Source organism: Mesoplodon bidens (genome assembly GCF_964165515.1).
Source record: "Mesoplodon bidens genome assembly, chromosome: 11".
Classification (NCBI taxonomy): Eukaryota; Metazoa; Chordata; class Mammalia; order Artiodactyla; family Ziphiidae; genus Mesoplodon; species Mesoplodon bidens.
In genome coordinates, this window is record NC_138167.1 from 4,271,734 (window position 1) to 4,291,809 (window position 20,076).

The following is a 20,076-nucleotide window of genomic DNA, read 5'->3' on the forward strand; positions in this document are numbered from 1 at the left end:
GAAAACAGGCAAGGCTGAGCTCTGACAGAAGGGTAAGAAAGAGCTGGAACTCCATCAATTATAGTGCGTAAACTAGCATTCACAGCCCTGAGTGTGTTTCTCAGAGTTCAGCCTTGGAACGGTCTTCTTGAAATAGAGGCAGACAGATCCATGTAGCTGCAGGGGGAGGGCTGTCACTGGAATTTATTGTTTACAGAGCTTCAAAATGAAGTCAGGTCAGTTTTAAGGGAGGCCAACCAGAGGAGTCAAGAGCAGAGAGTTGATGCGATGTGAGCCCAGACACGCTGGGGAGGGAAGCTGGCTGATGCTTCCTGCCTTCCGTCTAGACTTGTAGAGCTCCTCCAGGCCTGAGTGTTGGGGGAAGGTGAGCCCCGAGGCTGGACGGAGTGTGTCCCATTGCGAAGTCCTATGCAGATAAGACAGCGTGGTCATGACGCAGGACTGGAAAGCAGTCCTTTGAACCAGCTTAAAAAAGGATAATTGGAAAAAAAAAAACCCAGGTAACTGAAAAATTCTATTTAATTAATTGAATCCAGTATGCCATTGATTTTTAAGATGGTTGGCATATTTGAAAGAGAGAACATTGACAATATGACCTGCCATTGCATTGATTCATCTCAATTTTATTTATTTATTTATTTTTAATAAATCTATTTATTTTACTTATTTATTTTTGGCTGTGTTGGGTCTTCGCTGCTGCACGCGGGCTTTCTCTAGTTGCGGCGAGAAGGGGCTACTCTTCCTTGCGGTGCGCGGGCTTTTCATTGCGGTGGCTTCTCTTGTTGCGGAGCACAGGCGCTAGGTGCGCGAGCTTCAGTAGTTGTGGCGCACGGGCTTAGCTGCTCTGCGGCATGTAGGATCTTCCGGGACCGGGGCACGAACCTGTGTCCCCTGCATCGGCAGGTGGACTTTCAACCACTGCGCCACCAGGGGAGCCCCTGGCAGGCGGATTCTTAACCACTGCGCCACCAGGGAAGTCCCCAGCCCAATTTTAAGATGACAAAAATGTACACAAAACAAAAGGACTCAATATCAAATCACCCATGTTATCCACTTGAAACTAATATAGTATTGTAAGTCAACAGTTTTTCAACTAATTTGAAAAAAGAAAGGAATCTTCGAATTGATGAAGTTTAAGGATCCTAATGTATGTCCTCCCCTTGTTTCCTGGTGTGATAATAGACTTGGATTCTAAACCCATTAAATGTGGGAGTTTCCTGAACCCTGGCTAGAACCTTTAGGGCTTCTTTGAATTATCTTTTTGTGCAACAGTGTTTTTGCTCAGTTCTTCCCTTACCTTAGGCTTTGTGCTGATACATCACGGCGTTCCCTGTCCTCATGCTGTTTGGCATCTAGACATCATTTACCCAGTGAGGACCTTCGATCTCATTATGTCTGGAAGAAGGTTTGTTCTTGCTCCACCCTCCCTTACCCCTTAATAGCAGTCCCTCTATTATGAGCCCTGCAGAACCTTCAGCAGCCCTTGGCATCCATCAAGTCAAAGGCAATCTGACACTCATTCCCAGTAAGCAGCTCCTAGCAATCTCTTCTATACTAACCACACTGCTTTACTCTACTTAGTGAATTAGGTAAGGCTGATATTGCTATGGATGTTTTACAGGGAAGGGACCTGCCCATGGTCTCTGGGTGGAGGGAACTGGCCTAGGTTTATTCATGATCCCCTGGCCAGTGTCTGACACGTGGTAGGGACTCTGAATGGTTATTCGCTGGGGGAAAGCTGGAACGTGGAATGTCACACGGTAAGGAAAGATCAGTGAACTGTGCATAGGGCCACAGGCTCTTTGAGGCTTTAAATTGCTTGTATCTAAAATGGAAATATAATACCACATAGGGTTGCATGGATTAAATGAGATAATAGGTTAACACATTTGGTAAATTTGAACGTGTTCTATAAATGTGAGAAATTAATAGATACGTTATTAAATATAATGATGAGAGGAGGAACAGGGGGAGGAAATGTGTTTTAAAGGAAGACTCCTGGGAATCAGATGCTCAATTCAAAGATGAACGGTACAGTGGTGGAATTTGAAGACTTGGAAAGAGATGCTTTTGGTAGGAATCTTCAGTGCATCCTGTGTACAATACCAGGTAGGCAGCAGCCTCATGGAATGCTAAGCCCCTATTTCTAGTTTTGTTTCCCTCTTGCCTGCGACTTAATACTATTTTACCTCTTCAGACTCTAAATATCAAGGGTAAACTGCCTTGCAATAAGCTGAGGGACCAGAAGTCATCTTTAATAATTTACATCTCCCCTCTTTGCCTCATTTCCCCCTTGTGCAAAATATTGCGCCATTTGATGTTTTTTTCTCTCCACCTGTGAATATTGAGAAATAAAGCAAGATGTTGTTTGCAAAGTTTTCTCATATGCTTGTCTGAGACACATCATATAAATATAAAACCTATTCTTAGCTTCCCTTGCTAGAAATAAAATAACTCTCACGAGCATATATGAGTCTATACAGCCTTTTCTGGACTAGCACCTACTACAAAGATGCTTATGAAAATTTATATGTTATAGTATCTCTACAGTGGCCCAGCCCTTCCTTCATAAAACTGATTGCATAAAGGAGCTGTGATTTAAATAGCAGTAAGACTTTATCTGGTTTTCTTAAGGAATTTCATAGTAATTAGGTAAGAAGTCGAGTATCTTCGGGTCATGAAACATTTTTCTAGAGAGAGATATTAAGGGGTTGGATTGAGTTCTCTAACCTCTTATGGTTTTTTCAAAATATATTTGACATGGCCTGTTCATGTTTGCTTGTTTGCTGTAACAGCATGTTCTTTTCTGAAGTTCTGAGCATTAAATGCATTTTAGGAACATTTCTAGAGAAACTACTTCCAGTTGAAATGTATATTTTTCAGAATTGAAATCAGAGGATGATGAGTGAGTAAGTGCTTAAGCTTAGGATAATTTAAGTTTTGAGCACAGGGCCAAATCCAACTTCTATTAAAAATGCTTATTCAACTCTTAAGTTAAGGGTGCTTAGAAATCTAAGATACTTTAATTATCTCTACAGTGATTTTTTTTTTTTGCATTCTGTACAATATCATTATTTCACTGTCTCAGAAAAGGGATAATTTTGTTTTAAGTGAATTTCCAAGAGACTCTCTGGGACTAAGATCAACCCTACCAAGTAATCTTCATTAACAAGCAAAACATTCTTTTTTATCTTAGAGAACTTTGTATGTTCTCTAAGTCCTAGAAGAGGGGACACCCAACTCAGTTTTTGAAAGATCACAGGAGATCGGCTTATTGTTAAAAGACGTTTCTAGGTAAGATGGAAGGGCTTTCTTTTAAGTTCCTGGAGGGTGAAGATCACATTTGTTGGTATTTCAAAAATAAAAAAATAATGCTTATCTTTAATGGATAAAGATGAGTACTCTAAATATCACTTAATCACAATGTTGGAAATTCAAAAAACTGAATAATGTAACTTTATAACATACCTGATGATTAGGGTGTGGGAAGAAACATGTTTGTCAACTGCAAGAATTTGGTGCATCAGAGCAGTGTTTCAAGGCAGTGATGCCATTGGATTGGTGAAAGGAGGTTATTTAGCATGAAGAAGTCAACTACTTGACTTTAATATCATTCTCAAGGGTTTGCAGTGAAGAGTATGATGGGTAAAATGAGAACAATGTCGTTTCAGGTTCCTGAAGGCGGGAAGTTTGGCTTAGGGTAAGTTTCAGGTCTGTAGTTTTAAGATGGACGATCAGCAGATGGGCTGACATTGAGGAGATCAGAGAACTTGGCTCATCTATTATAGAATAAGCAGTGTCTTAGTCACTCGTTAATTACCTGTGGTTATTATGGTGACTGAAATAAGGGTGCATCAGTTAATGCAATGGACTATAATGCTGTTTAAAAAAAGCCATATAACTCATCTCATAGGTCAACTTAATGAGCTCAGCATTCAGCCAAGTTGTGAAGGAAATGGTGTTGGACTCTACACTAAATTATCCAGGAAGTTTGCTGGTGTTCGATAAGGTAGACTCTTTGTTATCACAGTTTATTTAGACAGAGTCTTAGGGAGAGGATGAGGAATTCATTAGATGACTTTAGGGTAGGATCTTGAGAATTCTCAGAACTCTATAGTTAAACAACAACATTTCTGTAGGTCCCAAACCTACATACCAAAGTAAAGGGAAAATGAGTCAAGACGATTTTTATTTTTTTAAAGATTTATTTATCATTTTATTTATTTTATTTATTTTTGGCTGTGTCGGGTCTTAGTTGCGGCACACGGGATCTTTCGTTGTGGCGTGCGGGCTTCTCTCTAGTTGTGGCGTGTAGGTTCCAGAGCGCGTGGGCTCTGTAGTTTGCGGCACGCAGGCTCTCTAGTTGAGGCGTGTGAGCTCAGTAGCCATGGGGCACAGCCTTAGTTGCCCCAAGGCATGTGGGATCTTAGTTCCCTGACCAGAGATCGAACCTACGTCCCCTTCATTGTAAGGCAGATTCTTTACCACTGGACAACCAGAGAAGTCCCTCAAGATGATTTTTAAAAGACAAAGTCTTGTAAAGTGAATAACGGTAACCACATTCCATTTAAATGCGTTTCCTTTACACCTGATGATTTTATATTAGGTGTAATTTCCACCATTCACATATATTATACAATTACTCTGTGAATGGAAATTCTGAACTTCTCAGCCTGTTACAGAAATTCCTGAGCTACCCAGCTGGGCTGACATTTAACCCTCATTGTGTGGGATTCAGTTCCCCAGTTCAGTAAACATAGTAGTGAGATTCTCAACAAAAACTGTTTGTTTTTGGTGTTCTCTCCTTCGGGGACAGATCTCTATTGTGGTTTCCTTTGGAATGGATTGTAATTTTAGTCAAAATAGTTAACTGAGTTCCCTCCCAAGACCTGAAGCCTGGGCACTTCCAGAAAATACATTTTGTTTTCATCTGTTCTGCTTGAGACTGGATTAGTACATTATCCATGTATATCTCTGTTTCCTGCAATAGTCAGGTGTCAGCAGTTAATTTTGCTGGAAAATTGTTGTTCATATTCTTAGACTGTCTGGGGTTTGATGTGATGGAGCGTCATCTTTTGGATTGATGGTTGTAGAAGTTCGGATATTTCTTGAGAGCCTTAAAAGTTGTTTTACTGGCTCTTCAGTGTATGCACTCTTCAAGAATTAAAAGTGGGAAAGGGAACTGGGCACTTAACCTGAAGATGGAGAAATAGCACTCTATAAAAATAAGTGCTGCTGGAAAGACCTATGGAGTTGGGAATCATATGCCAGATATATTTTATCCCCTGCTTATACTATTGAAAACCTGTATATGATTTATTTGGGGGCTCTGCTATCTGTATCGCCAGGAAAATGCCTATCCCCGACCCCAACTCATGCATACATGCATGCACACACCTGTACACATGCAATCACACACACACATACACACGCCTCTGCACTCTGACCTCTACTCATTTACCTGTTCATCTGTGAACCTGCAGGTATCACCTGTGCTATAGAGCAGGTATGTGTTAGCCCAAATGGGGTAGCGCTTTCAATTGATTCTAAACATTTGTCATCACTCCCTTTTAATTAAACAAACCAAAAATATCATAAAGATATCATTATAAGGTTTTCCATTTTGCAGTTAAAGAACTGCCATTTAAATGAAAGGAAAAAAAATGAGAAAACCAAACAGCAGGAGTTGAGGGTCCCGGGATATTTTCCCTTGGGTTCTGGGTGCTTATTACCCCAGTGAGAGCGATGAAGGTGGCTCTGATGCTCTCCTGCCTGGGTTTATACTCCATCACTCCTGGGACAGCTCAGGTGCTCAGGGATAGACAGTGGCCTGGGGTGGATCTCTGGTAGGGCTAGAGACGTGGTCATCTCTGAACACTGGTCTCTTCCTGCCTGGGCCATTTCCTGCTACGTTGTTAAGTTCAAAGGGTGTGTATTTTCTGTCCTATGGCCTGCTGAGGAAGTGACATTCCTAAGTGGACACTAGGCTGAAAGCTTTAGGTTATGGCCTTGGATTTGCAGAATTTGGGTTTGTGGACCCATGGCGTGTGTCTTTACTACTGTAAGTTTTTATGTGTGGGTTTAAATACAGGTGACAAGAGTATCTGTCTCAGTGATGCTATTTAGCTGACTGGAAAATGCCAAAATATTTTGCTACTTCTTGCAGAAGGGTGTTTTACCCCCACCAAGACTTGCAACACTCCTCAAATTTGGAAGATGGAAGACTTGTCATAAATGAATGAAAATGTAAGTGATATAATAATACACGAAAGGTATGCAGTGTCAGTATTATTTCAACTCAAGCCTTAGTAAGCTTGGACCCTCTAGCTTTATTTAAACTCTAAATGTTCACTTTTGTTTGTCCCATGTACAAAAACCACATAATTTCATGGTGTCTTAGTTAAAGGGGACCTGTAGTAAGTGTTCTTTTATATGCTTTACAATTTATCATACATTATTTTATTTGACTCTTATGAAAGCTTCTTGGGGTGGCAGGTAAGATGTAGATACTTCTTTCCAGTTGCAGGTTGAATCCACTGGGAAACAAAGTCTGGGGTGAAGATGATGTGCAAGCAGGTTGTTGGGGAGAGTGAGCACTATTATACCTGCAGAGAGAAGAGAACAGGGATGAACCGGGAGAAGATGGGCTACAGCGTGGTCACCACAGAAGCCCACCCATCCTGTGGGGAGCTCTGATGGTCCTTCAGAGCTGTCCTGGCTTGGAGCCTGGGAGCCAGGCCCATCTTTGGATGAGGCTGCCCTGGGAAGGAACATGACCTTGGCTGAGGTGACTCTCTTTATCAGAGGGGCAATTCCCAAAGAGGGATGATGGCTGAACGCTCTCCCAGCAGCTGGAGAATGAGTTCTCCAGGCACGAAGGAGGCTTGGGTGATGCGTCAGAGCCCCCAGTACAAGGGCTGGGGGTCATACCCTCCTCTGTAGCCAGAGGGAAGGCACCCAGAGGGAGAAAGATGAACAGTAAAGCAGAGGAAACTTCAGAAGCAGGGTCATCAGTTTCTGAGAATCAAGAGTTGACGGTAGGTGATAGATTGACTAGTGAAATGGACAGAGTGCTCTGAGGCCCCTGGAGATGCTCCTTTCTAATGCATACTAGAAGGCATCTTCCAGACTGGCCCGAGCTCTCCTGTATGGATTGGGTTCAATTATTAATCAGGAGGGTTGGGGGATGCTGGCTAATGCTGCCTAATGGCACAGGCTGGGTAATTGCGCTCCTTTGTGTGTTCAGAGCGCAGGTTCAGACATGGTCTGCTCCTTGCTTTGTCTGCACACCTCGGTGGTGTGATGCTTTGAGGTCCCAGCGAAATGCACGAAACCGCTTGTGCAACTTAATGCATCTGAGTAACATTAGGGCTTCCACTTAATGTGTCACATGGATGATAAAGATGTGCCTGGAAGGGAGCTGGTGGGAAGGGGGCTTTTAAAAGGAAACTCTCAGACCTTGTGGCACTATCACCATGCCCCTAAGTGGTTTTGTGGCCGATTTAGAACTACTCGGCATGGGGTTTATACACCTGCAACCTCGTTAAGAGAGGCAGCTTGGCTTTTGGTCCAGAAATGGCAGGATTATTTAGATTTTTCATCTGAAAACAGATCTCAGGGGAACTAACTGTTGGGGCAGCTTTGCACTTGTATCAGAAAAAAACCCTCTAGGCTATGTGATTAATGGTAATTCTTATGATTCTGTGTCTCAAACCTGCTAGCAGGAAATTTGCATTTGCTAAAAAGTCCAGCTTGTTGCATAAGAAACAGATCTGGTCCGAAGTAGATTTGAAACTCTTGGGAGAACAAACATGATTTTCCAAACTTCTGTCATTCTGTCATATTGAATCACAGTTGCATTGGAAATCTAGGTTTTATATTTTGAATCCCAAACCTTAACATTTTAATACTTGAAGTTTAGAATAAAATGCCAAGTTCTTTTGATGTAGATAGTAAATCATATAACCCTATGGATCCCCGCAGTTTATGAACTAACCATTTAAGGAATAAAATTGGATTAGCCATGTTTAAGGCAAGCCAGTTTCAGAGGTGTCAAAGACCTCTGATATTTAGATTTTTCCAGAATCGCTGGGGCCATGCTGTTGCCTGAAGCCTGCAGGTCTCTGAACAAAAGGAATGGGAAGATATAGAGGTTTGTTATCTCAAAGCTTTGGCCCTCCCACCGCCATGCTGGAAGTATTGTCTACCTGTGTCTGGGTGTCCCTTTGCAGTGTCTTGGCTTTTTTACTTACTTTTCATTCTTACTTTTTTAATTAAAAATTTCTAGCCACCAGTAAAAAAAAAAAAGCTAAGTATGACCCTATTTCAGATCAGACTCTTCTAGAAAAGTGGCCTATTGGGAAAAGCTGAGTTGGAACAGAAAAGTCAATTTCTTTCTGGCACTAGAAACATCATAGCTGTCACCTGATTCTTCTAGAAATATGAGCAAGTCTCCCCAAATGGATTCTCTTCTCTCAAGGACACCAAATCTAAAGGGCTGTAAACAATGAGGTCATTAACATCTCAGTGTCCTCTGGTGAAAGAAAGAGTTATTTCTTTGGACTGAACTCAATAGACATAAGGAACTTAGGGTTAGATTAGATTTTGCAAATAAAAATACTTGCTCCTACCTAAGACTCTACTCATCCACTCTCAGAAAGTTATTTGTGTGGATGTGGGTCTCTGAGTTACCTACCCTCTAGCTGAATTCCCCTGTGACTAATGCCGTATACATGTATGTGGGCTTGAGAGGCACAGACGATGATCATTTTCCTTTACGCGAAGTGTAAAGATCCCTGTAATGAGCAAACCTTACCCTGACTTCATCATTACCAAGTCCTGCTCATCCAAGATGACTATTTTGTACAGCACAGCTTCTATTTAGATAGAATGTCTATGTATCCACATTCAAGGATGGAATAACAGGTGGACTCATATACATGGTTGCTTATATATTTTATTTGTCTCAGGTCACACAAAAACTGGAATCTTGAACACAGACTACCAAGGGAGATCCCAAATGTGACAGAGGGTCTAGGTTTGCATCAGCTGGGGTTGTTACATTTTGCTGGGATTTTGAGTGCAATAGTGTGAGACACGGCAATCCATATTGACCAAGGCAGTTTGGTGAGCATAAGCTCCAGTCCAGAGCTGTAATAGATAAAACATCTAGACAACATCTGAGACCTGGAATATTCTAGTTACTATGGAATGAAAGTTTCTTGGGTGCCAGCTACTCATGAGAGAAGAGAAGGGAGTTGGTTCTAACTGTAGGAGTTTCTCTCCGGGTCTCTGCAGCCACAGGACAGTGGCAGCCCCTGGGCTTCCTGGTTGCATCTTGGGCAATGTTTCTTATCTCAGAGGAGGCATCACAGAGGTTCTGGCACAGTCAGAAAGATGGATTTTGTTTTGTTTGGATCTGGGTTTTTTACTCAGAAGCCAAATCTGGACTCAGAAACCATTTACTGTGTTGCTGATTTAGTGTACCCTGCTGCTTTCATAGCTGGCCTTTTTTTGGTGAACTATAAAGAGGCAAGTCTTCATTTCCATGATAGACAGAGATCTTTAGGTAAGAGAAGCCTAACTTGTTATGTGGACCTCGCCTGTAAGCTGATGATAACAAGATTGGATACATGTCATGGGATCATAGAATCTCAAAGTTGACCTGAACCTCTAAAGTCATCTATTTCTTTCACCTATTTTGTGTTTGATTCACCTCCACAGCTTCCCTGCCTGGACCCCATCTTTTCTGTGTTGTGGTCCTCGAAGAGCTTGATGGCTATCAGTTTGCAAATCCAGTTCTTTACCATTATATCAATGTATCATGAGCTTGATTCTACTGAAGGAGAGGGCAGAGCAATGGAAGATGTCCAACTGCTCAAGGTCAGAGAGGAGGGTGGTAGAAGACACAGAAGTCAGGAATCCTGATTCTCTACCTAGGATTTAGTCATGTGGGCTCATACTGCTGTAAGATAAGTGATCTGATGCACGCTTAGAACAATGGTGTAAATAGCAATGAATGTATTTTATCCATGTCCCCTTCTCAAGTCATCCTGCTGGGACACAGTGATTGTTTAGTGTGATGTTAAGAGCATTTGGTTAAGCCAAACCCCAAAGGCATTTTTTTTACAGACGGAGATGTTTGTGATTTACAAACATACATTTTAAAAGCAGGTTTGTTGAGGTCTTCCTGGTCCAAGATGTACATGACTACATATTTTACCAGTGCTGTATATTGTAATATTAAAGATTCAAAATGATTTTTTAGCATATCATACATTATCTTAGTCCAAGCACTTTGGCAAAAAGGAAATAAAATCAGGGTGTGGCTGAATAAGGATTTTAGCAAACATACAAGACTGGTCCACTTTCTCAGATGTTTGGCATCATTATTCTCTAATTTAAAAATATGAATGCTCCCCTGGTCTGTAAAGCAAATTCCTTAGTACAGTAACAAAGGACCTTAAAATCCAAGCCAGTGAAACTCCCATGAAAGGAATGAACTTCCTCTCTTTTCTCCAAAGTAGCTGGCGCTCAGGAAATTTTCTTTCCTTGTATCATTTTATACTACTTCACTTTGTGCACCCTGCCTTGTAACCTCACAGGACTGCTCACCATTTCTAGAAATCGTGTTAATGATATATTTATTTTTAAGTCATTATACCTTTGCAGGATTGCCCTGTGCTTGATATTGCCTTGCCCTCTAACTTTCATTTTTTTTAATTAAATTTTTTTTTTTTTTTTGACTGTGCCACGCAGAATGTAGGATCCCAGTTTGCCGACCAGGGATCGAACCCATGCCCCCTGCAGTGGAAGCACAGAGTCTTAACCACTGGACCACCAGGGAAGTCCCTTCCACTTTTATTGTTAATAGACAACTATTCAATCCATAAAGACCCAGCTCAGACATCAGCACCACCGTGTCCCCATAACACTTTGAAAAACATATTTTAACCAATTGTGATTGTCACCCATCACCCCTATTACACTGAGCTCCTCAGGGATCAGGATTCATGTTTGGTACACAGTTGGTGTTCAGTAAATACTGAATGAATGAGGTAGGAAATAATACTTTGCTCTGTTGGATGTTGTGGGGAGAACTCAAGAAAATTCTTCAAGCAGGTAAGATTTTTAAGTGCTTATAATATATTATTTACGCAACAACTTTCTTCAAGGAGCTTAATGTTCCAAAGTCTTTAGCTCCGTTTTATCCTTCCAGATTTACCATTTGACTTTTGAAAACAGGGTAAATAGCTCTCCATCTGTTATTCCTGTGGGCACAAAACAGACTTCTCTCCTTCACGTGGCCTGTCGAGGTCTTCCTTATGAACTTTCGCCTTGATACATTAAATTAAACATTACTTAAGTGGGTTGCAACCATACTGCTTTAAGCATCCCTGGGAGAGGGAAGGAGACAGGGAGTCCTTTCTGGAAAAGATAGTGAAACAAGCCCAGAAAAGGAAGAGAACCTTCTAAAAATGACACTAAATTAATGGCAGACCTAAGACTAGAAGCCAGAAGGCCCAATAGGGTTGAAATATTCTCTCTCTCAGAAGTCAGACTCTGACTATTCATAGTGCAGTGGGGGACTGCCTTTCGTCTTTCTCTCCTCACCCAAGTCCAGGGGTCGTACGGGCTTTTCCATTTCAGTCTTTTGATCTTTCATGGCTCGTGAAAGCAGATTAACTCTTTTAATGCTCCCAGGATTAAAACAGCCCAAGGCTCCCCCGTACCCAAAAAACTATGGAAACATTGGAGTTAAAAAAACTTATTGTTTTTTTAAGTGGATGACTCAGGTGAGAGCCCTGCTGAGAATCAGGTGGTCTCTCCTCTAGGTGAGCCGGGTCCCTTGTCACCCAGTGGAACCCTGTCCTTCTCTCCTTTGTCCAGATTGCTTCCACCATCCCCATTGTGTGCTGCTTCTTTGTCTTTTGTGGTGTTTGCAACACCTCCCAATTTAGTACCCTCTTGCCTTTAATAAAGGTGCTGTTAGTGTTTTCCCCTCCTACCTCATCATTAATAAAGATGCTCGGGGAAACTGGGCCCATCACCAATCCACGAAACACCCTGCTGAACACCTCCTCCCACCCATGGCAACATAACCATTTATCATGCCCCTTTGTTTACAATCCTTTCCACTGTTTCTAATCCATGTGGCAGCGCTTACATCCCAGCCAACTTGCCGTTCGTTCACCAGGGTGGCAGGGTCCAGCACTTTTCAGCTGTATTGGAAGCAGTGGGAGAGCCTTTGTTCAGTAGAAGTGGAATTTGGTGAGAAGTAATGGATTTGATGAAGAAGGAATACAAATGCTTGGGGGCTGATTTTGTGTGTGTGTGTGTGTGTGTGTGTGTGTGTGTGTGTGTGATTTTTTCCAGGGAAGAAATAGACAGTATGCAGAGTTGACATAGGAGCCAGATGCCAAGAAAGTGGCAAGTGTAGCCAGTTAATCTGCCAAAGACATGCCAACAGCTTTTGTCAACCCAGAATATATGGAGAGACACTTACAGAAATATACACACTTACTCATTTCCTTGTGCCTTAAAAATAGGCTCACATTCGCCCTTGACTCCCAAATATTGGATGAGGAGCAAATTCTCTGGGTCCTTTCTCCGGACTGGATTTTATTTGACTTTAATATTCAGATTCTGAGTATTAAAAAACAAGGATGCCCAGAGCTCAGTGGAGTGAGAAAGACTCGGCCACTGATAATAGGATGGGGTGAGCTCCACGCTGGTAGAGGAGACAGAGAGGAGTGATTTGTTGAGATGGGAGGGTCTGGAGGGCTGCTGGGGGCAGGGGATGGAGCATAAACTGAGCCTTAAAGCATTCTTACTTTTTTTGCGGGGGAGGGGCCTTCAACAACAGAAATATATTCTCTCACAGCTCCGGAGGCTGCAAGTCTGAGATCAAGGTGTTGCCAAGGCTCTGCCCTGTCAGAAGGCTCTAGGGGAGGAGACTTCCTTGCCTCTTCCAGCTTCTGGTGGTTGCTGGCAATTCTGGGCATTCCTTGGCTGGAAGCAGCATCACTCCAATCTCTGCTTGTCTTCCCTCCGTGTGTCTGTGTCTGAATTTCCCTTATCTTATAAAGATACCAGTCGTTGGATTAGGGCCCGTGACGAATCCAGGAAACACCCTTACGTTTTCTCAGTACAGATCGTTCTTTTTCCTACCTGTGGTCAGTGACCTAATTTTAGTGTGTCTGTCCATATTCTACCTCTCATGAGTTACAGTTACCCAAACTGCACACTATGTTCAGGCATGGATACACCGTAAGAGGTGGAGAAGCATTTTCTTTATAATGCCCCTTGGATCAAAGTGACTCTGCAGATTAATTTCAGCCAAGTGTCTCTTCTCTATTCTCGGAATTGCCGAAGTGCTAGATTTACCCTTTTTATGGTAGTTCACACTTAATAACGATTTGTTTATGTCTTTCTCTGCCACAACGTTGTAAGGTTCTTATAGGAAGGAGCCACACTGGGTATTCCTGTGCGGTCCCCACCAAACTGACAGCATGCCTCACTTAGTGGCAGCAGGTTTGTGCTGCATGAATGGATGGCCCTGTGCATAAATGAACGGGCATGTGCATGGAGGAGTGGGTATCCGAACATTCTCCCAACTAAAAATCAGGGAAACTGAAAATCATTTTCCCTCTTGATACCTCTCCCTCTCACTTTTCTACTTTAAAATTACAGTAGATAAATTCAATCAAAAGACAACATGGGTTATGCAAATAATGCCATTTGCAGCAACACGGATGGACCTAGAGATTATCATACTAAGTGAAGTAAATCAGACAGAGAAAGACAATATATGATATCACTTATATATAGAATCTTAAAAAAAAGATACAAATGAACTTATTTACAAAATGGAAATAGCCCCGCAGACATAGAAAACAAACTTATGGTTACCAAAGGGGAAATGGGGTGGGGGAGGGATGAATTAGTAGTTTGGGATTAATATACACCCTTCTATATATAAAATAGATAATCAAAAAGGTCCTACTATAGCACAGGGAACTCTACTGAATACTTTGTAATAACCTTTAAGGGAAAAGAATCTGAAAAAGAATGTATGTATATATATATATATATGTATATACACACATATATATATAAAACTGATTCACTTTGCTGTGCACCTGAAACTAACACAACTTTGTAAATCAACTATACATCAATAAAAAAAGGGAAAAAAAAGGTCATATGGGTTTAAAGAGCATCAATCATTTTCACTTTAAACAATAGAACGTGTTTTGTCCTCTTACTTCGCAGTTACTCTGTTTCCCCGACCTGTCCACACGTCTTTCTATCAACCTCAGCTCCTGTGAGCTGCCAGCTTCTGCATCTCGGAAGGGAGATGCCAGAGTAGTTGCTGGAATTAGAATGGATTTTGGCACACTTGCCTTTAGACTTATCCAGTGCTTAAAGCACTCATCTAAACTTGAAAGGAAAGGGCATTTTAAATACACACAGAACTTTTTCATCTTTCTTCAGATCACTCTGGACTCTAATTCTCTCCATTTCTCTTTCATTCTTACGTCATGATATGTAGTATATATCCATACTACTTGCCTTCTATAATAGCTGTTTAAGTCCCATTTTGGTGTATTATTTTATTTTATTATTACTTTTGGTATTTTGGTATTTTAAACGGAAGATAATGGTTGACCAGGACGTAAATGTGAATGTAATTCTATTTCTTCTTTTTGCTTGGGGATGCAAATACCAGGAAGAAAGTATAGAAAGTATGATATTTGTGGAGTGAGCAGTTTCAGTGGAACAAAAATCAGGTGGGACTCTGCACGTCTGGGGTCTATTGCTGGTTTTGCCACCAAGGGTGGTGCGATCTGGGGTTAGTTACTTCCTCTCTCTGGGCTTCAGTTTCCCATTCATTCCCAGTCCTGATCTCCAGGTGTTTTTTCAGCTCTGCAGATGCCATGCAGGGGAAACAAAGTCAAGCGGGGTCCTTCTTGTGAAGAGTCAACACATTCTAAGTGTTTCAAAGCATAACTGGCTTTGTGTTCACTCTGTGATTATTCAGACCTCCTGCTTCTCCTACCCTCCCATGCATCTTTATGATTGGGGGAGGGGAGGAAAGTGGTGGGGCTGGTGAGGGGGGATTGAATCAAATGTTTCTAGGCATTTCTTGTAATGTTTGGGGGAAGAAGACTGAAATTGGCTTTTTAATGAAAACTTTTAAATTCTTTGTGGACTTGATTTTAAGTTTTTCTACTCCTTTTCCCGTTAGTCTGAAGAAGTAGAAATTGACAGCTTCTTTTAACAGGGATGAGATGGACACTTGGTGGTGCTTAATATAATGAATTTTGCTGGTACTTACAAAGACATGGTGATGAGGTAGTAGTGAGCTAAGCCAAACCTAGTAAGCTACACTTATTCATTTATTAATTATTCATACTTGGACTTTTTCCAAAAATAATATGGAAGCCTATACAACAAAAACTACATTTGCAGTAGAACAGTGAAACCACAGGTAAAAGAGCCATGTAACGAAGGGAGGGGAGACCATTGCAAAAGAAAGCCAGAGTTGAAGGTCTTTATTTCAGTTGAGGACGAACTTTACCTTTGAGATTCCTGACAGCCAAGGAGAGAAAGGAAATGTAATGAGTCACATGGGTCTCATCATCCAGTAAAATAAGCATTCAATGCCTGGAGGTAATGCTGTGTCTTGATCTCATCTTTTCTCTTACGATAAACTCTAAGAACAATTGACTACCCGATATTTATGCCAATCGACATTTTCCTCATCTTTTATTCATGTTTTTACAACAGCTATAGAATTTTTATTTCATAAAACCATCATGTAATTGACCTTCAAATAAAGCTGAAGGTGCCTACATTTGTAATTATGAAGGCACTTCTATTGTAGTAAAATAAAGGAGTGCATAGGTTTTTGTTTTTCTCTGGGGATTTTGGTAGTTTAACTGGATACAGTGATAGAGCTTAGAGAGAGAACAATTTGTTACCATATTCCTCATATTATCTGTCTCAGAGATGAATGGTCTCCTGCAGGTTTTTGATAGGACCTGGATAGTTTACTATCTGAATGCCAAATGTACAGAAAATCCAGCTTTCTTTGTAGAAAAGGTAACCATATGCTTTAGCCACGGGGCAAATTGTTGGCAAAGTCAACATTCTGCTGTGCAATTAAAAAGTTTCCTTTGTATTCTGACCCTCCGGCTGCCCATTCTGTGTGATAGGGAAGTGGGCTGTGGACTATTTCAAACAAGGGTAGATTCTGACTTTTAAAGTGAGGACATACCATATGATATCACTTATATGGGGAATCTAAAATATGACACAAATGAACTTATCTACAAAACAGAAACAGATTCACAACTTATCCCTCCCCCGCCTTTCCCCCTGGTAGCCATAAATTTGTTTTCTACATCTGTGACTCTATTTCTGTTTTGTAAATGAGTCTATTTGTACAATTTTTTTTAAAGGATTCCACATATAAGTGATATCATATGATATTTGTCTTTCTCTGACTTACTTCATTCAGTATGACAATCTGGGAGATTGGGATTGACATATACACACTACTATATATAAAATAGATAACTAAAGGACCTACTGTACAGCACAGGGAACTCTACTCAGTACTCTGTAATCACCTATATGGGAAAAGAATCTAAAAATGGGTAGATATATGTATATGTAAAACTGATTCACTTTGCTGTACACCTGAAACTAACACAACATTGTAAATCAACTATACTGCAATAAAAATTTTAAAAGGGGCTTCCCTGTTGACGCAGTGGTTAAGAATCCGCCTGCCAGTGCAGGGGACACAGGTTCGAGCCCAGGTCCGGGAAGATCCCACATGCCGTGGAGCAACTAAGCCCGTGCACCACAACTCCTGAGCCTGTGCTCTAGAGCCCATGAGCCACAACTACAGAACCCATGTGCCACAACTACTGAAGCCCGCACACCTAGAGCCCATGCTCTGCAACAAGAGAAACCACCACAATGAGAAGCCCGCGCACCGCAACAAAGAGTAGCCCCAACTTGCCTCAACTAGAGAAAGCCCACGCGCAGCAACAAAGACCCAACGCAGCCAAAAATAAATTAATTTAAAAAAAAAGAAAGAAACATACTCACAGACATAGAGAACAGACTTGTGGTTGCCAAGGTAGGGGAGGGATGGATTAGGAATTTGGAATTAGCAGATGCAAACCATTATATGTCGAATGGATAAACAATGAGTTCCTATTGTATAGCACAGGGGACGGTATTCAATATCCTGTGATAAACCATAATGGAAAAGAATATGAAAAAGAATATATATGTCTAAAACTGAATCACTTTGCTGTACAGCAGAAATTAACACAACATTGTAAATCAACTATACTTCAATTAAAAAAAACTAAAAAAATGAAAAATAAAGTGAGGACAACTATAAAGTTAGCTAAACCCCCATGAGGTGTACTGTTCCCAGTTAGGGATGTAGGCTTGAGTAGAAAAGTTAATTCTTGAAGCCCACGGAGATAACTATTTCCCAAACTCACTGAACAAAGAAACTCCATTTCCCTTAGAGCATAAGGATAGAACTTCAATAGGAACTCATGAAATATAATGTGTGCTCAAAAATGTGATGCCATCGATGAATTAATCATTGTAAGAAATGATCAAACTGGATTCATATGTTTAATAGACAATAAACATTGACTAATACCATAAAGATATGTTAAAATAATAAGACATGATGCATAAATGGACCAGCAGTCTTCAGAGAGATGTTGTGCTATTTGATGCTGATAGGCAATTGTTAGGGCCAAGGTTTGAGGTTCCAAATCCCTTTGCTTCTCCAGAGTGCTTTTGGTAGGTAAGGTACGGACACAAAGCATGGAGCCAAAATAGGGATCACAGTATCGCTTCTTCCCCGAGGTCCTGCATCGTTTAGACTTGGAGCCCAATTGGAGCATCTTCTCCTCTGTATCACGGTGAACTGAACCCGCACACCCAGGCCCGGGGAGAGAAGTTGTGAGCTGTCCCTCCATCTTCTCCACACACACTCCACCCAGGGTTTTCTGGAGCCTATGAATGCGGTGTCAAGGGAGCCAATTGTTAAGTTTTCAGGAATTTTGCAAGCCTGTTGTAAAACAGAGCCATTATTAAAAATATCAAATTTTATAAATTTGCAATTAAGGAAATTATATTTTAAAAGGTGATATTCACAACTGATTGCTTTCCAATTATTTATTACATTTCATTATTATTTATGCTCTTGGGATTATTTATGTCTGTTATAGCCATATGATGGAAAAACTCCATAATCAGTGATGTCAAGTTGATAGCTTTGAAATTGGCCATGGTGGGAGTATTTACACCACAGAAATTGGCTAACGCTATGGGCATCATTTTTATTACTTGAAGAGCCAGTTGTTAAAAATTTACCAGCATTGCTGTGCCCACCCCTAGCCAGGACACTCTTATTAGTTCTATTTTAAGAGAAAACTGAGGCAAAGAAAACGTAGGTAAGTGGCCCAAGGTCACAGAGCTAGTTAGCTTCCTCTTGGATACTTTGCTCTATTGTCTCTTTATATGATGAGATAACGTTTCTACTCATGGGACACCTGTGTCCTGTGTGAATCAGGCAGTAACACACTATGGTAACTGACTAATGGAGACACCAAAATAACTGATGAAAATACTGAGGCCTCTTCTGTGCCTGGCCTGAGCACAGAGCTCCTTGCTCCCAAGGAGATCATAGCCTTGGGGGAAACAGACAAGTCATCAGGGGGTTTCACTAGTGCCTGGCAAGCACTGCAGTAGAAGAATACAAGGTCCTCTCAAGTGCATAGTGGAGGTACCTAAGACTCAAGATCCAGGAACTCTTCCTGGAAGAAGTGACTTCTAAGCTGAGATCTGAAGGATAAGCAAGCCTCAGCTAAGCAAAGATCAAGGAAGGGCTCTGCAGGCAGCGGGAACAGCATGTGTTAAGGTCCAGCAAAGAGAGAGAGCGCTGAGAAGTTCAGGCAGTACTGGGGGGTCCATGTGGAACAGAGTGCAGAGACAGCAGAGGGAGCAGGAGGCTGACCCCGGCAGGATGGTGGCCAGCTTTGCCAGGTAAGCCTCAGACAACACATTCGATCCCAAAGGCAATGGGGAGAGAAGGTTTTAAATGGGACCACGAGAGAGTCAGCTTCACATTTTACAATTCATTTGAGTGTCACTTAAAGCAGACTGGAGGGGCTCAGGGCTACCGGTAGAGAAGCCATTTAGGGCTTTGGAACATGGCCATCCAGGCAAGGTGGCCGTTGGTAAGATCAAAAGTCCATCTCCTCGCTTTGTTCACAGGGGCAGCTGACAGTGACGCTCTTGAGAGCAAATGTCGGTGGAATGGTTGGGAGTCCGGACAGCACTGGGCTGGAGACTGAATAAGAGCATGGAAAGGTTGACAGTGTTTAGAAGAATCTTGGGGGGTAGAAGCGGGTAGAAAGTGGAGGTCCCATGGGATCGAAGAAAGGCATGTGCTTTCACCACGCCCAGAAGTGGCTTTGTTCTTTCACTTCTTGCTTATGATGGCCTTTCCTTCGTGTCCTTGATGTTCAGATGTCACATGTATGGGACTTGTAGCAGTATCCCCCTACCACCTGACCTGGTCCTGGAGTGTCCTGCCCTTCCTCTGGCCTCCTTTGACGAGATGTTGATTTCCTCATCTCTCCATTTGATTGATTCTTGGCTCTCTGAGGACGGGGTCCATGTCCTACTCATCAGTAGATCCCTGAGGTCATAGCAGATACTGATTCTCTGTGGAATGCTTGATTGACCCCTTCATTCAATCACGCTTAGATGACAATGACTTTTAAAGTTCCTAGAGGATGCTTTCAGATTAAAAGGTGTTTGTTTATTCAAATGAATCGAATCTGAGAATGTGAGGAGAAGAGCTCTTTGCAGATGCATTGATGATTCCTTCTCATCCACTCTTGCCCACTCAGTCTGGTCTCTCCACTTTTCCCAGAGCTAGATATTGGGGTGGGAAGAGGACATTTCTATCCACCCCCTTCCTCAAGCCCTTATTTCAAAATGGAGGAACTCAGATCATCTTCA